The 16515-nt window shown below is 51.7% G+C and overlaps 1 protein-coding gene across 4 annotated transcripts in view; it reads right to left on the bottom strand.

Annotated features, from left to right (window-relative positions):
* rreb1a (ras responsive element binding protein 1a) overlaps positions 1 to 16515 on the bottom strand; it is a 306278-nt gene that overhangs the window by 99387 nt on the left and 190376 nt on the right. The gene's annotated exons all lie outside the window — the stretch shown is intronic.

Raw genomic sequence — 16515 nt, 5'->3', positions numbered from 1 at the left:
CCGTCCACTGTGCCCGCGCCCATCATGGCCCCGCCCACTGTACCCCCTGCCCATCATAGGCCCGCCCACTGTACCCCCTGCCCATCATGGGCCCGCCCACTGTGCCCCCGCCCATCATGGCCCCGCCCACTGTACCCCCTGCCCATCATGGCCCTGCCCACTGTACCCCCTGCCCATCATGGCCCCGCCCGCTGTACCCCCTGCCCATCATGGCCCCGCCCACTGTACCCCCTGTCCATCATGGCCCTGCCCACTGTACCCCCTGCCCATCATGGCCCTGCCCACTGTACCCCCTGCCCATCATGGCCCCGCCCACTGTGCCCCCTGTCTATCATGGCCCCGCCCACTGTGCCCCCTCCGAGCAGTGGTGTGCGTGGTGTACCCGGCAATCCACACGGTCCCGCGCCGCATGCTCACCGGCTTCCCCACCGCAAACGGCGCGTATTGATGTCACCAGGCCGCGCAGAACGAGGCACAGCTTGGTGGGATCAAAGGTCATCGGTCCCCTTCTTGGTCAGAACTTTCATTGAACGATGCACTGAGGCCGATGCTGCAAGAGATCACCTCACTAAGTGCGCAGAGTCTCCGAGTCAGGGTCGGGTGGGTCGGGCGGTGGGGGCGGGGATGATGTCGGGGTCGAGGAGGGGACGAGGGGGGGTCGAGGGGGGGGGGGGCAGGTTGCACTTCTGTCAGCAGCCATTGCTACACCCAGCAAGTGAGGTGGAAATTCAGCTCAGGCGCGTGTGCAAGATTCCCCCCCCCCCCCCCGCCCGCCGTGCCCCCCGCCCGCCGTGCCCCCGTCCCACACCCGCCGTGCCCCCCGCCCGCCGTGCCCCCGTCCCACACCCGCCGTGCCCCCCGCCCGCCGTGCCCCCGTCCCACACCCGCCGTGCCCCCCGCCCGCCGTGCCCCCGTCCCACACCCGCCGTGCCCCCCGCCCGCCGTGCCCCCGTCCCACACCCGCCGTGCCCCCCGCCCGCCGTGCCCCCGTCCCACACCCGCCGTGCCCCCCGCTCGCCGTGCCCCCGTCCCACACCCGCTGTGCCCCCCGCCCGCCGTGCCCCTGTCCCACACCCGCCGTGCCCCCCGCCCGCCGTGCCCCCGTCCCACACCCGCCGTGCCCCCGCCCGCCATGCCCCCGTCCCACACCCGCCGTGCCCCCGCCCGCCATGCCCCCGTCCCACACCCGCCGTGCCCCCCGCCTGCCGTGCCCCCGCCCAATAGTCAACGATACGACAGATGGACTAGAGCACCGAGCGGGTGTGTGGCAGACTGCCCGACAGCCTTGGGACATTTCCAATCACAGCTGAAACCAGAGCCCAGGCCAATGTGCCCCCGATTGCCGGGGAAACCAACCCTGGCTCCTCAGGTCAGGCATTGCTGCTTCAGACAGTTTGTACCCTCACGATCCAGTGAAGGATCATTTACCCAGCGGGCGGGGTCCAAGTGTCACACCCCGGGCCACGACTGGAATTCCTCCCGGCTGCTTTCGCGGAAATGCAACGCCGCTGATTTTCGGCAGGTTGCCTGCTCCACTGAACCAGCGGAGAGAGAGAGAGAGAGGGAGGGAGAAACTGGAGACAAGCACTTTGAATTGTTTTGCATTAGTCTGACAGGTTGGTAGCCCGAGACCCAATGGATCGACATCCTGACACCCAATGGGTGCAAGGGTCCAGGACCAGAGGACACAGGCTAAGGATAAGGGGTAGGCCATTTCGGACTGAGATGAGGAGAAACTTCTTCACTCAGAGAGTTGTGATTCTGTGGAATTCTCTACAGCAGAGAGTTGTTGATGCCAGTTCGTTAAATATATTCAAGAGGGAGTTAGATATGGCCATTACGGCCAAAGGGATCAAGGGGTATGGAGAGAAAGCAGGAAAGGGGTACTGAGGGAATGATCAGTCATGATCTTATTGAATGGTGGTGCAGGCTCGAAGGGCCGAATGGCCTACTCCTGCACCTATTTTCTATGTTTCTATGTCCACACCCTGTCACCCAATGGGTTCACATTGAGGCCCAATGGGTTCACCCAGAGACCCAATGGATCCACACCCAGAGACCCAATGGGTCCACACCCTGAGACCCAATGGATCCACACCCAGAGACCCAATGGGTCCACACCCTGAGACCCAATGGGTTCACCCTGACACCCAATGGATCCACAGTTAGGAGCTCCCGGTCCCACCTCCTCTATGGGGTGTTTGGGGCAGTAGAGGCTGCTCCCTCAGCAAGGGCCATGGGACTTTCCCATACAAGGCCTAATCCGGGGCCCAGCCTCCTCTCCGAGCGGAGCTCTGGTGACCAAGCACTGCTGGACTGTTTGGTCCCAATACGTCTAACAATGATAACAGGGAGTTCCTCTAGCTTCTCCACATTTGGTTGCAAGGGGGGAACCTCTCTGGTGCACAGCACCTGACACCAGTCCACCTGGTCAGTCCACCTGACCCCAGTCCACCTGACACCAGTCCACCTGACCCCAGACCACCTGACGCCAGACCACCTGACACCAGACGCCAAACCACCTGACACCAGTCCACCTGAAGGAACAGGCTCAGAAAGGGAAGACTGCACTGGGTGGAGTGTAGGCCAACCAGATCTACAACAACTGGAGGGGAGACAATGTCGAGGTTCGGGCATCCACTCCAAGGGCCACGAGCTGAGAAAATGCTCTGTTTACTGCACTGTACCCTAGCAAAGTAAATATGCAGCAAGACCCGGTTATTCCACCAGGAACGACATTCCGCAAGGTTGACTTGAAGGAAACGCAGGTACAATGTCAGTAACGCACCCTGCTATTTCACAACCGCAGCCAGGAATGAAAACATGAGCAGGTCCTGGTGCCAGCACAAGTCTCGGCTTGCCTCTTCGCTATATTGTGTCAGGGTGAAGCAACACGGGCGCGCAAGGCTTGCACAACAGTTGTACTCTCGACGGGTAACTTTCTTTGGATGAAACGACACAAAACCCACACTGAGAAAAGAAAGACTTGTATTTCTAACACCTCAGGCCGTCCTAAAGCGCCTCACAGCTCGTGAAGCCAATTGAACCCAGACCCAGAGGCCAGAGAGCAACCCAGTGAGCCACGGCCGACAGGGTTTTACAAATGGAATCCTGCCCAGTCACTGGAATTACGTCAATAAAGCCGGCAAAGGGAGAGGAAATGAGACAGCGATCTTTGTAGGAGTTGGGGATATTTGCCTTAAGTGCTCTGTACTGTGACACACTGACTGTATGAAGCTCCATCCTTCGACCTACTAAAGCAGGTTACATAAAAGTGAGGACCATGAAAACAGCAACAGTTTATTGCTGATTTAAAAACTCCGTTTTTTACCCATTATTTTATTTTTTATTTTTAGGCTCAGGGGAATAAACCCACCCCTCCCCCTCCCCTCCACCCACCCCCACTCCCCCCAAGGCAAATCTGGAGAAAATCGGTAAAGAATTATTTATATTTTGAGCATCACTAAAGCACAGAATAATGGGGTATAAAAGTGCTCCAATGTAATTTACCTTTCTGTGATCACGCAACCCCACTGAGTTATTTTGGAGGGAAAAGACTTTGCGCGTATTTGTGAATGTACGGCGCGCGGGGCACAGTTAAAGAAACACGTCACCATTTCAGTAACATAGAAACATAGAAAATAGGTGCAGGAGTAGGCCATTCGGCCCTTCGAGCCTGCACCGCCATTCAATAAGATCATGGCTAATCATTCTCTCAGTACCCCGTTCCTGCTTTCTCTCCATACCCCTTGACCCCTTTAGCCGTAAGGGCCAAAAACTTTACCGCAGTGAGTTAACTGACCACAGCAGGACTCGAACCTGCAATCTTCTGATTCGAAATCTGATCGCCAAGCACAAATACTCTTAAAAGTCAGACTAAAACCAAATTAGCTGATGTTAAAGTGTAGTTTTGTAGTATGTGCTGTGAGAGCACATTGAGAATATTGCGGACAGTGTAACAACAGTTAACAAGGCTGGAAATCACTAACAAGGCTCTTCAGATATACACCACTTTGCTTCACCATCCGACAACATACAAGCTCCTAATGGAAATACGTCTTAGAATCATAGACTGAGAGCACAGGAGGAGGTTTTGTGAAAGGTTTATCCAATCAGTCCCACTCCCTCGCTCTTCCCCCGTAGCCCTGTAATTTGTATCCCTTCCAGTATTTATCCAATTCCCCGTTTGAAAGTTACGATTGAATCTGCTCCCACCACGTTCCCGATCACAACCACTCGCTGCGTAAAAACGTTTTCCCTCATGTCGCCTTTGGTTCTTCTGCCAATCGCCTTAAATCTGTGCCCTCTGGTTCCCGATCCTTCCACCAATGGAACAGTCTCTCTCTATCTACTCTGTCCACACCCCTCATGATTTTGAACACCTCGATCAAATCTCCTCTCAACCTTCTCTGCTCCAAGGAGAACAACCCCAGCTTCTCCAGTCTATCCCTGTCACTGAAGTCCCTCATCCCTGGAACCATTCTCGTAAATCCCCCCTGCTCCCCCTCTAAGGCCTTCACATCCTTCCTAAAGTGTGGTGCCCAGAATTGGACACAATACTCCAGTTGGGGCCGAACCAGTGTTTTATACAGGTTCATCATAACTTCCTTGCTTTTGTCCTCTCTGCCTCTATTATACAGTTTCATTTATTTCTTGTTCTATCTCCATTATAAAGCAAACATTGGCTTACTCTGTCTGAGTGTTGACTGGGGCGGTATTTCCAGCGGATGTTAGGGTGGCCAGCAGTAAGAAAGCTGCAAATTAACGTCAGAGGCGATAACATTTTCCTGCAATGCCTTGTTGGAGATCACTTTTATTTCCCTTTCGGCAGGAGACCGCAATGAAAGAATCTCAAAAACTCTTCGAAATGCTTGAAGTTACTGGCCTTCCCGAACCTTGTGCTGAAAGTCGGGTCCAAGGTGCTCCCGCACTGAGTTAGCATTGAACAACGGGAGTGTTGCCGTCAGGTCCAATGCAGCCCTTGCATCCTGTCCAAACACACACAGGATGCCACCTCGCTGCGCACCCCTGCTTCCATCAGCTGACGTAGCACCGACCTGGGACTGAACCGGCGATACTCAGTTCCACACCAGGCAGCACTACCGAACATATCAATAGCTCGTGCCGTTACGGAGTTCCCAGGAATACCAAGCAGAGCCTCATCTATTTCCTCATTCACTCTGGGGTTTATCCCTCGACCACAGTACTCTCTACTCTCTGTTCCCAAGCAACAAGACAGGGATCAGGAGGGGGTGCGACACAGTTAACACAACTAGCGTTTCCTGGCTTCTCCTGACACGTTCACCTTCCTGATCCCTGAAGCTCACCCTCCAGAGGAGCCCTGACACGCCCTGGTCGTGGGAGGAGACAGCACCCAACCTGAGCAGGTGGGGCCAGTGTTCACTTGGAACGGAAGATTTCTCTGGTGCAGAGTGGCATGGTGGCAAAGGAAAATCCCTCCTCCCTTTTTTCTGGGTCTCTCTTGGTGCCGTTTATTATCTGCCTTTCCCTTCATAAGAACATCAGAAATAGGAGCAGGAGTCATTCAATAAGATCACGGCTGATCTTCGACCTCAACTCCACTTTCCCGCCCGATCCCCATATCCCTCGATTCCCCGAGAGTCCAAAAATCTATCGATCTCAGCCTTGAATATACTCAACGACTCAGCATCCACAGCCCTCTGGGGCAGAGAATTCCAAAGATTCACCACCCTCTGAGTGAAGAAATTCCTCCTCATCTCAGTCCTAAATGGCCGACCCCTTATCCTGAGACTGTGACCCCTGGTTCTAGACTCTCCAGCCCGGGGGAAACATCCTCTCAGCATCTACCCTGTCAACCCCCCTCAGAATCTGGTATGTTTCAGTGAGATCACCTCTCATTCTTCTAAACTCCAGAGAGTATCGGCCCAATCTACTCAATCTCCCCTCATAGGACAACCCTCCCATCCCAGGGATCAGTCTGGTGAAGTAGAATGGTTGTTACTTTACACTTTCTTACTTCTGAGCGAGAAGAGGACTAAAAGGCAGAAAGAGCAAGGTGTATTTTAAAACACCAACTTGCATTGGAGAAAGGAAAACGACTGAAGATGCAGCGTAATCACCCACAAACTAATGGATCTGTGGAGAGGTGGATTACTGCATTAAACAGAGGGGGGAATTCGAGCTCACGGGTGGCTTCAGGTGTCACATGCAGGCAAAAACCAGTAACCGAATGTCTCGGGCCCTGTCCCTCGGGGTCTGGTTGAGAATTAGAACGAGTTACTTTACAGTTTGATACCAGGACTGGGAGTGCCTGTGGCTTCGTTACCCAAAGCGGCAAAATCCCCCAGAAATAACATCCTTTCTCAAAAATGATTACATTTCGAAGAGAAATTGCCGCAGAGATGAAAGAGAATGCTTTTTATTCAAAGTCGGGTGCTATGTGCAGGCACTTGCTATCTGAGTCACACATGCACCCGAGTTCCCCAATTCCCACGGAACATGCGGGCAGGTCACAGACCGGGGAATCTCAGGTCGCTGTCACAATCAGAGCGAGGCACTCAGCAAGGGCTCGTTCTCCCGGAGCTACTCGTCATTCCCGCCAAACCCACTGAACCCCGTCACTGGAGAAGTGGGAAAACCAACATGGGCACCGCCATTAGGCCGATTCACATTGCACACATTGACAGCCAATCCCTCACTCCCTCCCTCCCGCCCACCAATCCCTCACTCCCTCCCTCCCTCCCGACAATCCCTCCCTCCCTCCCTCCCTCCCGACAATCCCTCCCTTCCTCACTCCCTCCCTCCCGCCAATCCCTCCCTCCCTCCCTCCCGACAATCCCTCCCTCCCTCCCGCCTGACAATCCCTCCCTCCCTCCCTCCCGACAATCCCTTCCTTCCTCACTCCCTCCCTCCCACCTGCCAATCCCTCCCTCACTCCCGCCCTCCCGCCAGTAACTCCCGTAAGTCTCACCCTCCCGCCCGACAATCCCTCTTGCCCGATAATCCCTCCCTCCCACCAATCCCTCCCTCCCTCCCTCCCGCCAGTCCCCCCCCACCTTCCCTCCCTCCCACCAGAGAAGGGGTGGGGATGGGGGTGGGGGTGGAGCTTGTCTGGGGGAGCTCCCAGATTATAACAACAACTTGTGTTTATATAGTGCCTTTACTGTAGTCTAATGTCCCAAGGTGCTTCAAGGAGCGATTGTCAGAGAAAAATGTCGACAATGAGCCACACAAGGAGATTTTAGGACAGATGGCCAGAAGCTCAGAGACAGAGGGAGGTTGTAAGGAGCATCTAAAAGGAGAGAGGGAGACGGAGCGGTTTAGGGAGGGAGTTCCAGAGATTGGGGCCCAGGAGCTGAAGACCAGATTTCTGCCCATTCCACCCAATGAGTCCTGTTGTGAAGGAGGCCCAAACCGCGCAACGGTAATAGATCCTGGGGTGAGCCATCGCCCCTAGTTCCATTGGTGGCAGGGGATTCGGAGAACTGACCTGGACACACAGCTCCTCACCGGCCTCCTCTTCCACCTTCAGGCTGACATGGCACTGCTCCGACTTTCCGCAAGCTCTGTTGGCACGGGGGTCCCGAGGTGGATGCCCGTCTCCCCGAAACCTCTCCGCCACGCAGCCACTAGGGGAGCGGCCCCACAGGATCCTTCTACACACTGGCCACGATTTCTGTTCGGGCACTTACCGAATTATTTAGGTTCAAACAGTTACTATGCTGCCGAGCTGAGGTTCCAACCAAGTGACAGAATAGAACCCGACTTCTCAAAGCCAGTAATTCTGATGTCACAAAGCGGAACACGTGCCAACAAAAGTTTCAGAGATTAGGGCCCATCGTTGGTTCAATGGTGTAATGGTGAGCACTCTGGACTTTGAATCCAGCGATCCGAGTTCAAATCTTATGTTGGCCTTCATTGCGAGAGGGATGGAGTACAAAAGCAGGGAGGTCCTGCTGCAACTGTATAGGGTATTGGTGAGGCCGCACCTGGAGTACTGCGTGCAGTTTTGGTCACCTTACTTAAGGAAGGATATACTAGCTTTGGAGGGGGTAAAGAGACGATTCACGAGGCTGATTCCGGAGATGAGGGGGTTACCTTATGATGATAGATTGAGTAGACTGGGTCTTTACTCGTTGGAGTTCAGAAGGATGAGGGATGATCTTATAGAAACATTTAAAATAATGAAAGGGATAGACAAGATAGAGGCAGAGAGGTTGTTTCCACTGGTCGGGGAGACTAGAACTAGGGGGCACAGCCTCAAAATACGGGGGGAGCCAATTTAAAACCGAGAAGGAATTTCTTCTCCCAGAGGGTTGTGAATCTGTGGAATTCTCTGCCCAAGGAAGCAGTTGAGGCTAGCTCATTGAATGTTTTCAAGTCACAGATAGATAGATTTTTAACCAATAAGGGAATTAAGGGTTACGGGGAGCGGGCGGGTAAGTGGAGCTGAGTCCACGGCCAGATCAGCCATGATCTTGTTGAATGGCGGAGCAGGCTCGAGGGGCTAGATGGCCTACTCCTGTTCCTAATTCTTATGTTTTTATTATGTTCCAACTCGCCCTGTCCTTCCCAAAGGAGCAGCGGCCCCTTGCTGAGCCAAGGTTCGAAAGGTCACGTGTAGCCTCTGCGACCCCCGACCCCGTGACCCCGCCCAGCTGCAGTGTTGCTAACTTATCCACCTTCGGAGCAAAGCCGCTGGCATTTCCCGGCCCCTGGTCCAAAACGGCAAAAGACCAGGAAAAGCAGCCGAGGCAAAGAATCACCGCCCACCTCAAACTGCAACAAACAACAAAACCTCCTGCCCCCTACCCAAAAACGGAGAGAGATTGCAAAGTGCTGCAGTACAGCGGGACCTGGGGGTCCTTGTGCATGAAACACAAAAAGTTAGTATGCAGGTACAGAAAGGGAGCCGGGATCTAATCGGTGGCTCAAAGCTTGCCACACCAAGGGCCCCACCATTGCTCATTGCACTTCCTGCTTCGCCCATAGCACTGAACAGCTCGGCACTTAAAGGGCAGAAAACGCTAGTGGGAGTTGTGTACAGACCACCCAACAGTAGTAGTGAGCTTGGGAACAGCATCAAACAAGAAATAAGGGATGTGTGCAATAAAGGTACAGCAGTTATCATGGGCAACTTTAATCTACATATTGATTGGGCTAACCAAACTGGTAGCAATGCGGTGGAGGAGGATTTCCTGGAGTGTATTAGAGATGGTTTTCTAGACCAACTAGAGGGCTGGCCATCCTAGACTGGGTGATGTGTGATGAGAAGGGACTAATTAGCAATCTTGTTGTGCGAGGCCCCTTGGGGAAGAGTGACCATAATATGGTAGAATTCTTTGTTAAGATGGAGAGTGACACAGTTAATTCAGAAACTAGGGTCCTGAACTTAAGGAAAGGTAACTTCGATGGTTTGAGGCATGAATTGGCTAGAATAGACTGGCGAGTGATACTTAAAGGGTTGACGATGGATAGGCAATGGCAAACATTCAAAGATCACATGGATGAACTTCAGCAATTGTACATCCCTGTCTGGAGTAAAAAATAAAACGGGGAAGATGGCTCAACCGTGGCTAACAAGGGAAATTAAGGATAGTTAAAGCCAAGGAAGAGGCAGATAAATTGGCTAGAAAAAGCAACAAACCTGAGGACTGGGAGAAATTTAGAATTCAACAGAGGAGGACTAAGGGTTTAATTAAGAAGGGGAAAATAGAGTACGAGAGGAAGCTTGCAGGGAACATAAAAACTGACTGCAAAAGCTTCTATAAATATGTGAAGAGAAAAAGATTGGTGAAGAATTGCAGTCAGATTCAGGTGAATTTATAATGGGGAACAAAGAAATGGCAGACCAATTGAACAGATATTTCGGTTCTGTCTTCACGAAGGAAGACACAAATAACCTTCCGAATGTACTAGGGGATAGTGGGTCTAGTGAGGAGGAACTGAAGGATATCCTTATTAGGCGGGAAATTGTGTTCGGGAAATTGATGGGATTGAAGGCCGATAAATCCCCGGGGCCTGATAGTCTGCATCCCAGAGTACTTAAGGAAATGGCCCTAGAAATAGTGGATGCATTGGTGATCATTTTCCAACAGTCTATCGACTCTGGATCAGTTCCTATGGACTGGAGGGTAGCTAATGTAACACCACTTTTTAAAAAAGGAGAGAGAAAACTTGTAATTATAGACCGGTTAGCCTGACATCAGTTGTGGGAAAAATGTTGGAATCAATCATTAAGGATGAAATAGCAGCGCATTTGGAAAGCAGTGACAGGATCAGTCCAAGTCAGCATGGATTTATGAAAGGGAAATCATGCTTGATGAATCTTCTGGAATTTTTGCGGATGTAACTAGTAGAGTGGACAAGGGAGAACCAGTGGATGTGGTGTATTTGGACTTTCAAAAGGCTTTTGACAAGGTCCCGCACAAGAGATTGGTGTGCAAAATCAAAGTGCATGGTATTGGGGGTAATGTACTGATGTGGATAGAACTGGTTGGCAGACTGGAAGCAGAGAGTCGGGATAAACAGTTCCTTTTCAGAATGGCAGGCAGTGACTAGTGGAGTGCCGCAGGGCTCAGTGCTGGAACCCCAGCTCTTTACAATATACATTAATGATTTAGATGAAGGAATTGAGTGTAATATCTCCAAGTTTGCAGATGACACTAAACTGGGTGGTGGTGTGAGCTGTGAGGAGGACGCTAAGAGGCTGCAGGGTGACTTGGACAGGTTAGGTCAGTGGGCAAATGCATGGCAGATGCAGTATAATGTGGATAAATGTGAGGTTATCTATTTTGGGGGCAAAAACACGAAGGCAGAATATTATCTGAATGGCGGCAGATTAGGAAAAGGGGAAGTGCAACGAGACCTGGGTGTCATGGTTCATCAGTCATTGAAAGTTGGCATGCATGTACAGCAGGCGGTGAAGAAGGCAAATGGTATGTTGGCCTTCATAGATAGGGGATGTGAGTATAGGAGCAGGGAGGTCTTACTGCAGTTGTACAGGGCCTTGGTGAGGCCTCACCTGGAATATTGTGTTCAGTTTTGGTCTCCCAATCTGAGGAAGGACGTTCTTGCTATTGAGGGAGTGCAGCGAAGGTTCACCAGACTGATTCCAGGGATGGCTGGACTGACATATCAGGAGAGACTGGATCAACTGGGCCTTTATTCACTGGAGTTTAGAAGGATGAGAGGGGATCTCATAGAAACGTATAAGATTCTGGCGGGACTGGACAGGTTAGATGTGGGAAGAATGTTCCCGATGTTGGGGAAGTCCAGAACCAAGGGACATAGTCTTAGGATAAGGGGTAGGCCATTTAGGAATGAGATGAGGAGAAACTTCTTCACTCAGAGAGTTGTTAACCTGTGGAATTCCCTGCCGCAGAGAGTTGTTGATGTCAGTTCATTGGATATATTCAAGAGGAGTTAGATATGGCTCTTACGGCTAAAGGGATCAAGGGGTATGGAGAGAAAGCAGGAAAGGAGTACTGAGGGAATGATCAGCCATGATCTTATTGAATGGCGGTGCAGGCTCGAAGGGCCGAATGGCCTACTCCTGCACCTATTTTCTATGTTTCTATGTTTCTACAGCAAGTGATCAGGCAGGCCAATGGAATCTTGGCCTTTATTGCAAGGGGGATGGAGTATAAAAGCAGAGAAATCCTGCTACAACTGTACAGGGTATTGGTGAGGCCACACCTGGAGTACTGCATGCAGTTTTGGTCTCCGTATTTAAGGAAGAATATATTTGCATTGGAGGCAGTTCAGAGAAGGTTCACTCGGTTGATTCCGGAGGTGAGGGGGTTGACTTATGAGGATAGGTTGAGTAGGTTGGGCCTCTACACATTGGAGTTCAGAAGAATGAGAGGTGATCTTATTGAAACATATAAGATAATGAGGGGGCTTGACAAGGGGGATGCAGAGAGGATATTTCCACTCATAGGGGAAACTAAAACTAGGGGACATAGTCTCAGAATAAGGGGCCGCCCATTTAAAACTGAGATGAGGAGGAGTTTCTTCTCTCAGAGGGTTATGAACCTGTGGAATTCTCTGCCCCAGAGAGCTGTGGAGGCTGGGTCATTGAATATATTTAAGGTGGAGATAGACAGATTTTTGGGCGATAAGGGAGTGAAGGGTTATGGGGAGCGGGCGGGGAAGTGGAGCTGAGTCCATGATCGGATCAGCCATGATCTTATTAAATGGCGGAGCAGGCTCGAGGGGCCGAATGGCCGACTCCTGCTCCTATTTCTTATGTTCCTATGCTCTCTCTGCCCATCCTTTCCCTCTCCGTAATCTATATCATCAGAGCAGCTCCCGGGTGCAAGTTCGGAAACGGGAATTGTCCGCGCCTTGGGCTTGTAGGCAAGGTGGTTTTTTGGTATTACGCTGGTTGTAAATTTTAAAAATCATCGTCCTTTGTGAAGCGCTCTGTCAGCTTTTCCCATATTTGTAGGTTGCCACTGACCGAACAACTTATGTTTACTGAACACTGTGAACATCGATCGATATCCCCGGCCCTCACTTTACAGACACACGAGGAAGGAAATGGGCAGCGGGCCGAATGGCCGACTCCTGCTCCTAATTCTTGTGTTCTGTGATACTACAGGCGTGCTCCTGGGTAACTCCAGATACTAACAGGGAGATGAGCGTCTCAGAACAAAGATGATGACCCGAGGTGCTCGGTGCTAGGAATGTTGGCACTGGGTGGGAATCGCAGTTCGGTGAACATTAAAATCTAACAAGTACTAACTGCTGGCTTGGGCAGTTTCACATCAATGACCCGGCCAGAAATAGCAGCAGTTTCTGAGGTTGTTGATGAAGCCACTCTGGCTGTAACCTTCATCACCAGTCGGCTGGGGAAGAGGGGAGCTAACCTGGCTGGTCTCCAGCGAAGAATGAAGATAGGAGGAAGTTAACTCAGTTGGTGACATGTTATAGTAGGGAAGGGATGGGCGGAGGGAGGAATGGATGGGGGGGAGGGAGGGGAGGAAAAGGATAGGGGGAGGGAGGGGAGGGGGAGGGGGAGGGAAAGGAGGATGGGCAGAGGGGGAAAGAATGGGGGGAGGGAGAAGGGATGGGGAGAGAAATGGGCGGAGGGAGGGAGGGGAGGGATGGGGGATGGGGAGGGATGGGGGATAGGCGGGGGGGAGGTTGAGATTCCTTGTACAGGCTCCTGCTCCCAGCTTTCCATCTCCTGTAAAATGAAGGCAGTATTCTCCCCATCGCACACTCTGGCTCCTACCACGTGCCCTTCGTTATTTCACATGTGGCCTCATCATTTTTAATTTGGGTGAATATAAAAGCCATATTATAAAGACACATGGGGCCCCTGGGGAGAGGGAAATCAGCCAGTGTTGCTGCTCCGATCTGTATCTCGTGAATATTATGTTTTTGAGAGAGAGAGAGAGCAAGCAAGACAGAGAGAGCGAGACAGAGAGAGAGTGTGAGAGAGTGAGAGCGAGACAGAGAGAGAGTGTGAGTGAGAGTGAGAGAGCGAGCGAGACAGAGAGAGAGAGTGAGCGAGAGTGAGAAGGCGAGCGAGACAGAGAGAGAGTGTGAGAGAGTGAGAAAGAGCGAGACAGAGAGAGAGTGTGAGCGAGAGTGGGAGGGCGAGCGAGACTGAGAGAGTGTGAGAGAGTGAGAGAGAGAGCGAGACAGAGAGAGCGCACGAGACAGAGAGAGAGAGACAGAGAGAGAGCGAGACAGAGAGAGCACGCGAGACAGAGAGAGAGAGAGACAGAGTGTGAGAGAGTGAGAGAAAGAGCGAGACAGAGAGCGAGACAGAAAGTGTGAGAGTGTGAGAGAGCAAGCGAGACAGAGAGAGACTGTGAGAGAGTGAGAGAGAGAGCGAGACAGAGGGAGCGCGCGAGTCAGAGAGAGTGAGAGAGAGAGACAGAGAAAGAGAGTGTGAGCGAGAGTGAGAAAGCGAGCGAGACAGAGAGCGGGACAGAAAGTGTGAGAGAGTGAGAGAGCAAGCGAGACAGAGAGAGACTGTGAGAGAGTGAGAGAGAGAGCGAGACAGAGAGAGAGCGTGAGACAGAGAGAGCGAGACAGAGAGAGTGTGTGAGAGAGAGTGTGAGAGAGAATGTGAGCGAGAGTGAGAGAGCAAGCGAGACAGAGAGAGCAAGCGAGACAGACTGTGAGAGAGTGAGAGAGAGAGCGAGGCAGAGAGTGTGTGAGAGAGAGGCAGAGAGAAAGAGTGTGAGCGAGAGTGAGAGAGTGAACGAGACTGAGAACGAGACAGAAAGTATGAGTGAGAGAGCAAGCGAGACAGAGAGAGAGAGATTGTGAGAGAGAGAGTGAGAGAGAGAGAGAGACAGAGAAAGAGAGAGCGAGACAGAGAGAGCGAGACAGAGAGCGAGAGAATGAGACAGAGAGAAACAGAAACAGAGAGAGTGAGAGAGAGCGAGACAGAGAGAGTGTGAACGAGAGTGAGAGAGCGAGCGAGGCAGAGAGTGTGAGAGAGAGCGAGACAGAGAGAGAGAGCGAGACAGAGAGTGTGAGAGAGAGAGAGCGAGACAGAGAGAAAGAGAGTGTGAGCGAGTGAGAGCGCGAGCGAGACTGAGAACGAGACAGAAAGTATGAGTGAGAGAGCAAGCGAGACAGAGAGAGAGAGACTGTGAGAGAGAGTGAGAGAGAGAGAGACAGAGAAAGAGAGAGCGAGACAGAGAGAGCGAGAGAATGAGACAGAGAGAAACAGAAACAGAGAGAGTGAGAGAGAGCGAGACAGAGAGAGTGTGAACGAGAGTGAGAGAGCGAGCGAGACAGAGAGTGTGAGAGAGCGAGACAGAGAGAGAGAGAGCGAGACAGAGAGTGTGAGAGAGAGAGAGCGAGACAGAGAGAAAGAGTGTGAGCGAGAGTGAGAGCGCGAGCGAGACAGTGTGTGTGAGAGAGAGCGAGACAGAGCGAAAGAGAGAGAGCGCGACAGAAAGAGTGTGAGAGCATGTGAGAGAGAATGAGACAGAGACAGAGAGAGAGAGAGAGAGAGAGGGAGTGCGAGAGCGAGACAGAGAGTATGAGAGAGAATGAGACAGAGAGAGAGAGTGAGTGAGAGAGTGAGACAGAGAGAGAGAGAGGGAATACGAGAGCGAGACAGAGAGTATGAGAGAGAGTGAGACAGATAGCGAGACAGAGTGTGAGAGTGAGACAGAGAGCGAGCCAGAGTGTGAGAGCGCGAGTGGCCAGGTGGGAACCCCATTGGACGTTCCCTCCTCCAATGACCTGTCTCATTCACCGTCGCTCCCACATTAACACAGAACACTGGGGTGGGGTCCCAGAATGCCTGTGGTGCTGAACTCCAACACGTCAGCCCAGCCAGATACTGGGGTAAGGTTTATTTGAACATGGAGGAGAGGTGTGTAATCACACAGACACAGAAAGGTTCGAAGTGTCACAGAATCAGCAGCCGGGCGGGTGAAGACGTTCGATCCCTGTGGTACTTACCACCCCACTCCCTCCTGATCAAGAATCATAAGAGCCAGAACAATTTGCTGTTCAAACACGTTTGGCCTTTTAAACAAACAGACTAGACTACGAGCATTTATAGGGAGAGTGCAGCGAATGAGCGAGCAGGGCAGATTCACAACCCTCTGGGAGAAGAAATTCCTTCTCAACTCGGTTTTAAATTGGCTCCCCCGTATTTTGAGGCTGTGCCCCCTAGTTCTAATCTCCCCGACCAGTGGAAACAACCTCTCTGCCTCTATCTTGTCTATCCCTTTCATTATTTTAAATGTTTCTATAAGATCACCCCTCATCCTTCTGAACTCCAACGAGTAAAGACCCAGTCTACTCAATCTATCATCATAAGATAACCCCCTCATCTCCGGAATCAGCCGAGTGAATCATCTCTGTACCCGCTCCAAGGCTAGTATATCCTTCCTTAAATAAGGCAACCAAAACTGCACGCAGTACTCCAGGTGCGGCCTCACCAATACCCTATACAGTTGCAGCAGGACCTCCCTGCTTTTGTACTCCATCCCTCTCGCAATGAAGGCCAACATTCCATTCGCCTTCCTGATTACCTGCTGCACCTGCAAACTAACTTTTTGGGATTCATGCACAAGGACCCCCAGGTCCCTCTGCACCTCAGCATGTTGTAATTTCTCCCCATTCAAATAGTATTCCCTTTTTTTGTTTTTTTTCCCAAGGTGGGTGACCTCACACTTTCTGACATTGTATTCCATCTGCCAAACCTTAGCCCATTCGCTTAACCTATCTAAATCTCTATGCAGCCTCTCTGTGTCCTCTACACAACCCGCTTTCCCACTAATCTTTGTGTCATCTGCAAATTTTGTTACACTACACTCTGTCCCCTCTTCCAGGTCATCTATGTATATTGTAAACAGTTGTGGTCCCAGCACCGATCCCTGTGGCACACCACTAACCACAGATTTCCAACCCGAAAAGGACCCATTTATCCCGACTTTCTGCTTTCTGTTCGCCAGCCAATTCTCGATCCATACTAATACATTTCCTCTGACTCCGCGTACCTTTATCTTCTGCAGTAACCTTTTGTGTGGCACCTTATCAAATGGC

This window comes from Pristiophorus japonicus, chromosome 5, assembly GCF_044704955.1.
Source record: "Pristiophorus japonicus isolate sPriJap1 chromosome 5, sPriJap1.hap1, whole genome shotgun sequence".
Taxonomy (NCBI): Eukaryota; Metazoa; Chordata; class Chondrichthyes; family Pristiophoridae; genus Pristiophorus; species Pristiophorus japonicus.
This window is presented reverse-complemented; position numbering and strand designations above follow the sequence as displayed.